The sequence below is a fragment of the Podarcis liolepis genome (assembly GCF_965112155.1).
Source record: "Podarcis liolepis genome assembly, chromosome: 14".
Taxonomy (NCBI): Eukaryota; Metazoa; Chordata; class Lepidosauria; order Squamata; family Lacertidae; genus Podarcis; species Podarcis liolepis.
In genome coordinates this window covers 18841028-18849118 of record NC_139569.1, presented here as the reverse complement: position 1 = coordinate 18849118, position 8091 = coordinate 18841028, and the positions used below count along the sequence as shown (strand labels likewise).

At 42.5% G+C, this 8091-nt stretch overlaps 1 protein-coding gene across 2 annotated transcripts in view; it reads left to right on the top strand.

Annotated features, from left to right (window-relative positions):
• Positions 1 to 27: 27 nt before the first annotated feature.
• Positions 28 to 8091, top strand: part of CAPN15 (calpain 15) — a 102254-nt gene continuing 94190 nt past the window's right edge. Inside the window, exon 1 of one of the 2 annotated variants that reach the window (XM_083473626.1) lies at positions 28 to 262. The gene's annotated coding sequence lies outside the window, so the exon portion shown is untranslated. The remainder of the gene's footprint in view (positions 263 to 8091) is intronic. The other variant, XM_083473624.1, reaches the window with a different exon arrangement.

Here is an 8091-nt window from a genome sequence, read left to right as displayed (position 1 = left end):
TGAGGGGGGTTAAAAAAAAAAAAGGAAAGAGAAAAAGGAAACGGTTTCCTGAGGAGGCGGGAGAGAGCCGGGCGGGGTGGGAGGCGGGAGGGTGGGGGTCAAAGTTACTCGGCCGCCCAAGGCGGGGTAGGTGGTAGTAGTGGCGGTGAGTAGTGCGGAGACGGGGCTGAGGAGAACGGGAGAGAAAGGAAACCAGTCAGCCTGCCGCCCAGCCAGCAAACAGTCGTTGAAGCCGCCGCCGCCGGGGCGTCCCTCAGCAACGGTCAGTCTGAGCGCGCGACCCTCGCGGGGGGGGAGGGGGGGAGAGAACGCCAAAGAGCGCGCGAGAGAGAGTGAGTTGGGGGGGCAGAGAATGTGGGGGAAGGGAAGGCGCGCCCCCGGTGAGGGGGAGGCGCGCGTGCGCGTACTGGAGGGGGGGCGTGTGGTGGTGGGCTAGGTGAGTCGCCCCTTCCCTATTTTTTTTTTTTAATGAGGCGAGAGATAGTCAAACACACACGAATAAAAATGAAAGCTTCCTCATTCCTTCTCCATAATAATCTCTCTAAGAGGGATATCCGCTTTTCCCCCTCAGCCCCACTTCTGTTCTTGGTTCATTCATTTTTGGTTCATTATTTTGTCGTAAGCTGTATCTGTTGGGTTTTGTTCATTTTTATTATTACATTGCTATCCCTGCCTTTTTGTCAAGGAGCTGAAGGTGGCCTGCATGGTTCTAACCCACCCACCCCCTCAATTTTATCTTCACAACAACCCTGTGAGGTAGGCTAAGGCAGAGAGGTACTGACTGGCTCAAGGTCATGCAGCGAGCTTCATGACAGAGTTGGGGGGTGGGGGCGGCGGCATTTGAACCCATGTCATAGTCTATATAATGCTATTAACTGCTTCGTCGCACTGGCTGAACAGTATTTGTGGACCACCCCATCATGTAACATGTTTTGTCATAATTGGCATGCAGTAATTATAAAAAAAACAAATGTCAGGCATGCACCGTGAAATGAAAAGCAACATGGGTAACAGCAAAGATAAAGCCTGTCACACCCCCAAAATTAAAACACCAGTTTAGAAGCCGAAGGTGCTCAAACGAGCCCTAATGTTGTGGAACACTATATGAATTTCAAATACAAAACAAAAATAATGGAACTAATGTTCTGGGTCTGTTTAGTCCCTGGATTGGAGACTGCCTGGGAAGCCACATGTATGCCGCCTTGGGTTTCATGATAGAAGAAAGACAGGATATAAATGGAAGAAAATGAATAAATAGCTCACAGCAGAGGGCACACCACCACCACTGAGGTTGAGACTCAATGTGAGCACACACCCCTTTTGGCCCAGAGGCTGCTGCTGCTTCTCTGTTTGCTTTGCTTGTTTTAATATTTATATCCCGCCTCTTAAAACTAATCATCATCAACATCATCATCAAATTTGAGGTGGAGAAAGGCTCACAAGATTTTTTCTTTTGCTTTTAAAATGCAATGCTAACAATAAAAAGCAGACAGATAGTTAAAACGTCATCATGAAAACCACAAGAACAAGTGCAGACACAAACATTGTTGTAAAAACTATTTCAGAATTCACAGATGAAAAACATAACATTGGAAGTTACGTATTAAAAAACCGTCTGATCAAATTAAAACTTATTAAGAGGGTTGGGTCAGAAGAATTTCTCTTGGGAGGTTGTTCCATAGTTAGGGACCACTTTGGAGATGACGGTTTTGTCCAGGAGTCAAGGACCTCTCAACAGACTCCCATAACTGGTTGAGGGTGCCTGAGGAAGCATTTTGGGGTTTGATCTGAGAGACTGTCCCAGAGCCTTGGAGAGCAAGCATTAACTTATCGAGGGACCGGTCCCCTTCCTAGTCCCATTCTGATGTGCACCTAGTTTTCAGTTCTTCTCTGCTACAATGCAGTGTGCATCATATCTCCCACTGCTTCCAACCTTTCGGGGTATTCCTCATGAAGTGAGGGATGTGCTTCCCTAGGTCTTCTGTATGTTGCTTGTGGAGTGCCTGGGAAGTTTTGAGATGGTGCGAGACATTCTCGCCCTCCTGCCCACCTTTCTAGACAACCATGGGGGGTGCAATGCTGAGGGGACTCCTAACTAGCGATGCGCTTTGGCGCATGCCGGACCTCAGCTACTCAATGTTATTGGTGATATACAGTTGCACTTTGTATCTAGTTTTTAAGAAATGTTATTGAATGTTCTTGCATTATTGTTAATCTTCAAGTAAACAATTTAGAGACTTTTATATTAAGCAGTGTAATTTTATATAAATAAAAATCCTGTTTGAACTAGTCATATCTTGGAGAGATTTTCCCCTCTTTGCTGCCCTCTTTGACTCAAACACTAACCCCTGGATAACAGTTTGAAGCATAGAAGGTGGTTTCTTTAAAAATGCTGTGTGGCGTCACAATAATGAAAATGAGTTTTACTTTCTCCTCCCTACCCCCATTGAGCTTATCCATGTTGGAGTTCCTGTACTGTTATAGGGGCACAAAACATGAGATCGATGGACAAAAAGTCAGAGGGGGACGTGGTTCCTGTAGAATTTCTTATGCATTATATATGTGAGTAATGCTGAGTAGAGTGTGGTTTTCTAGGAAAATATGAATGTATGTCAATCTTTAAATTTTTAAAAAAGAACTTGCCCTAGAACATTGGGAAATCAACATGTTTTAATCACCCAAATAAGCCTTGGAATAAAAAGCACTTGGAAGCAGTAAGATGCAAACATATCTAAATATGCACTTGGTTGTCTAGGATGTCTGTGAATGTCTTTGTGTAAAGTGTTCTCAGTGATTTGGTTTTTTTATGCCTATCCTTTTGAAGACTCTTGGAGTTGATGACTGTATATATTTGTTTTCAAAACGTCTTATAAATTAGAAGACAGGCACTTTTGAGGGTTGCACTGAATCCTTGCTCTACTCTTTAATGAATTTTATTAATTGTACCACAACAGTGTTAATCATAGTTTCTTCTGAAGAACTGTGCATTTCTCAAACAGGAGAAATCCTGCTTTGAGGCAAGGAAGTGTTGCTGGCGCCAATAAGACAGGGAAACAGATGCACTGGATTGAAGTAGTGTTTTGGTCTAAGGTCAAACAGTGACTCAGTGGCAGAGGCAGAAGTGCAATATAAGATTCTTGGTCCCCTGTCCTTGTGCTGGACAGGGGACAATGTCTCTGGTTGAATGAATGAAGTTTAGGTTTCCGGTTTGGAATCCACAGTTGGTGGAAATGCCTTGTTATCCCTGCCCTGTTGTCTTTTATGCCTGAATTTTAGTGGATGGGTGATATGCTGATTTCTAATGTCAGTTTTAGTATTCTCACATGCTACCTCAGGACAACAATCAGCGTTAGAAACTCAGATATATAATCTAACCAGCAAATTGCACCTTGAGCCTAGGTTATGGTCACCACAATGGCATGCCTAGGCGCTGTTTGTTCCCTTAGTGGGGTTTGTTGTTGTTGTTATTATTTTCATTTCTATACCACTTTGTATTTTAAAGAACGAATCTCAAAGTGGTTAAAACATCTAACAAAACAATCTAGAATAAAAAAAAATCAAGCTCCAAGGAAAATCTTTCAGATCGTTCTCTAAGTGACATTTTGCTTTCCCCAGTCGCCAACCTGGTGGCCAGAGATCTCCACGTAGTCACAATTGGACCTGCGCCAGTCGCAAAACACACCTGGCTATTTTCTAACACTGACAACAATCTGTTTTTAAACAAATTCTGGTTTACCTTGGTTGTTCCTACAGCTAGTATTGCAGAATATTGTTCAGATATGTGGTAATGGTGCATTATGAGAAGTTTGTTGGGTAGGCTTTTTGCAGGGGGGTTCGAGGTTGTGATCAGTGTAAACCTTCAATATATTTCACTGAATATTAATGCACCCCTACATACAAAGCTGCTTTAGTGTGCTGTGTAAACAAAGGCACTGTGTTTGTTCAGTTGTGTGTTTTTTCAAAATGCATTTTTTTGGCTTTCCAGTAATGAAAAGGAACAGTGAATGTCTGTGTCATGAAGAAAATATGCAGGTAGCCATAAATGGCGCGTGGTGGGTTGTGGGGTGGAAATCCAAAAGCACCAGTGATTACATAGTTCAAGATGAGTGGTGAACTTGAGCCAAAGTTACATAGTGGACAGCATTCAACTGCTGAGCGGGAACTCTTGAGATCACATCACTGCTCTTTGACGATGCTCAACTGTGTCTCCTTAAGTATAATCACTGTTTCTGAGCTTTACTTACTTCACAGAATTGTTGTTAGGGCAAAAAGGGATAAATATATGTGACTTGCCCTGAGCTCTTACGAGGAAGTGCAGGATACAAATGTGATGAATGGATGTATCTATACCATGAAACCTAGCGTTTAGTCTGACGTGTCTGTTCTCTTCTAAATAAAAACAAACATTACAAGAGCCCTGCAGCAGTGAGGCGGTGCCCATGTGTTGTTGTGGCGCCATCCTGATTTGTGGTGGTGCTCACTTAGTGTCAGCATAGTTATGGGTGTAGTGAATGCTGCATCTTGGGCATTATAGTGGAGTACTGTGCTTCCTCTTTGTCCTCCATTTCTCTTGCTTTGGAAATTTAAAACCTGGCCCTTCACCATTTATTGATTGTGTGTCTGGTTGTAGCATATACAGTATTGTATAACGGGTTTTGCTTTGTGAGAATTTTGTTTTGTTTTGTTTTGTTTCTTAAAAATGACTTGAAATCTTTGATTCTGTCTTAGTTCCTTTTCTGACACTTCTACTCATAGTACACCTGGATATTTTCCTATAGAATTGTAGAGTTGGAAGGGAGCATGAAGGTCTTCAACTCTTTTTGTCTTGTTGTTTTGTCTTTGGACAAAGTCTACCCTGTTTCTTTCCAATTCTGGGCTAGTGGTTTAATCGCCAGCATAGCCTGATTTCTTGTTGAATTATATAGGAAGAATGTTTTCAATGTGATTCATTAATTCTTTATTATTATTCTCCCACTCCCTGGTATTTTCTTTTAAATAGGGAGTACAGAAGACATAACCCTGAACTGGCAAATAAACATTTCATAGACCCATGAAACATATCTAGCGCCTAAGCTGTGTTTAAGCTTTAAGTGTCATTTGTACTAAGCTTAGTTAACTATGCAGCCTAAATTCAGAATAAGCCCCATTAACACGGTGGAGCTTTGATCCTAAGCTTGCTTATTTGGAAGTAAATTAAAATACTGACTTGTTACAAAAAGGGAAGCAAGCTGGGCTTGAAGTGGTCAGGGACCTTTTAGAGATGGAAAGAGCTCCAGCTTCTCCATTCAGTTTCCTTTTTAGATTGCTTACATTGAAGAACAAGCAACTGTGCCATTTGGGTAGATTCAGAGTCTGGACAATGGACTTCAAAGGGCATTCCACATCTGAGGTTAAATTAGTTCCTTATATAAATGTGGTTTGTACTTTGGATGCACCGAACATTTTGTTTTCTTTTTGAGTTCTCTCCCAATTTATCAGATTCTTACATAATGCAAGAAAGACTCACATGTTGGGCAAAAAGATCCCTCCATTGCAGGGGGTTGTACTAGATGACCCTTGTGGTCCCTTCCAACTCTCCCAATTCTATGTATGGAAATGCCATAATGTGCTTGAACTCTTGTTGTGGCACTGAAAGGAAGAAATTGTTGGTGTCTCCTCCCTCTTCCCCTTTCATACCTTATTGCTATCCTTCAAAGAGCTCTAGGTGGCATATTTGATTATTTCATATCCTAACGTACTTCATAGAGTTGTTGTGAGGATGAAAGAGGAGGTGATTGTCTCAAGTTCACTCAGTGGACTTTATGGCTGAGTAGTGATTTGAACGTAGGTTTCTCCATTTCCTGTTCAGGTTTTTAACCACTTTGTCACTCTTGCTGTTGCTGACAGGTGTGTAGGTAAAGTAGGTCAGAACTCCGTGATGCCTAAGATCCAGATTCGTTGAGAGTCTCTTCATTTCAGTTATCCGCTGACATCACTGCGGTCATCAAAGGGAAGGGTAGTAGTAGCCAGGCACCTCTCCATTATAGCTGGATCCAGGCCTGTGGATAACCCTGTTCTCCAAGAAACCTTTTGCTTTTCATTTTATTTGGAATTTCAAGTGCTGCTACCTGTCTGGAAGCCAGTTTTCCTTTGGATTGTGGTTGGTTGATGTCTGTCTCGTGAGACAATGGAAGAGTGTGCCTTTGGGGGTGAAGCCAAACTGTTGGAGAGTTATACTACCTGCTGTGGCTGTAAATACCAATATGGAAGAGCCATGTTTTGTTGCAGCTCTGGGGCAGATGAAGGTTGTGCTGCTGCAGGTGCACCATGGCGTTATTGACCGGGGTATGCTTCCTTCTGGCCAAACTGGTGCAAAATGTATTGTTTTCATTTCCTTTGGACCACACCAGTGATGCCAAGGAGGGGGGGGGGTCTTGTCCTGTGTGCAGCCCAAGACCTCCGTACACACCGCCCAGGCTTGCACCCTGGATAGGTCACTTTGGTGCTGTTAATGCAGCAAAAATGATGCAGGAGGCAGCAGTTAAAAATTATAAGCTAAAACTGATTGCCATAAAGTACCAGTGCTAAGGGTTGCTTTCATCAAAGGGAGAGATCGTCTCGCCTCATTGAAGTGTGGAATACAAATAAATAGTAAAACCTCTGTGAATTGGCTCTACTTGCTTGTAGTTAGTTAGCAAGGCTGGGGTTCCTGGTTGCCCTTAAACAGTCCTTTTCATTGAGATCCCAATAAGCTTTTCCTGTGTTGTCCTGACCTGTGACTTGCTGTTTTCAGGCTAGCTTTATATCTAATATATCTTGGTATGCTAGCCTCATAGTGGGGCTGGTTCCTGGGTAGCTAATCCCTTCTAAGAAGAATATTTGTTTTTACCTGCATTCACTATCATTTGCTTGATGGTTAGGCTACCGTTAAGGAGACAAAAGGAGAGAGGATGTAGACTTGCTTTCTCCAGTCTCCCATTCATTGAAGCTTCAATGAAGGGAAATACCAAGTGCTGAAGTGCTCTTTCCTGACACAGGAAAAGAATGGAAAGGAGTAGCTGTGCATTATTATTGCTTCTCTTATTGCTATTGTTCTGTTAGACACACAGAGGCTTTTCTTCCGAAATCAGTGTGAGACTGAAGAGGCTTGTGGGGAACAGAGTAGGATCCAGATTGCAATTGGCCTAAAGAAAGGATTTCTAGATTGCAGTCCCCGCCTTTGAGTTTTACATTGCATAAGTCTGCTGCTATTTTAGTGAAAGCCAAACTTTGACAGCAAAGATAATGCATTTATATTGATGTAATTAGAAGGGCAGGCAAGTTGATGTCTGGCTCAGGGGCAGTGTATGCTTTCTGCTTTAAATCTAGCTAACATAACTTCGGTGATTGGGAAGCTGTTCTGATTTGGCAGAAGGGAGATTGTGGCTTTCCCAGTTAACTGGTTCTTAGTGCTAGTATTTGGCTTTAAGCCTGGGAGGCTTTTCCATTATCTGGGAAGCTGCTGAAGGGTATGTGTGTGGAAGATGTTCGTAGTCGATGGTTTTTTGAAAATAGAAACCTGAAAAATTCTACCATCAGATCACATTGCCCTTTTTTGTATCCAAGTGGCTATGAAGCCATTTCAAGGAAATAGTTTTGTTTGTTCTTTTTGCAGCTGTTTGCCCAGTTCTAGATGTTTGCCTGCATGGAACTACTTTGTAAAAAAATGGACCAGTGATCCATCTAGTCCAGCTCTACTTACAAAGCAGCAAAGCTCTTTTCTTTAACTGGAGATGTGAGAAATTGAGCCTGTAGCCTTCTGCATCTGAGGCAATAGCTTAGTGTTATTCAGAAATACCTGCTGACAATAAAACCATGTTTCTTTCATTCACATAAACAAAGCACTATTGTGGTCCCAGGAATATTCTGAAGACACCTGATGTTACCCATCTTTGAAACAACATCTGCCAGGACCTGAATGAATGTGCCAGGCGGTTGTCTTATCTAGGTAATGGACTGGATGAGAGCCAAAAAACTGAAGCTCAGTCCAGATAAGACTAAGACACTGTTAGTGAGTGGATTCCTAGATCAGGTGGATGAGAGGTTGCCTGCTCTTGATTGGGTTACACTACT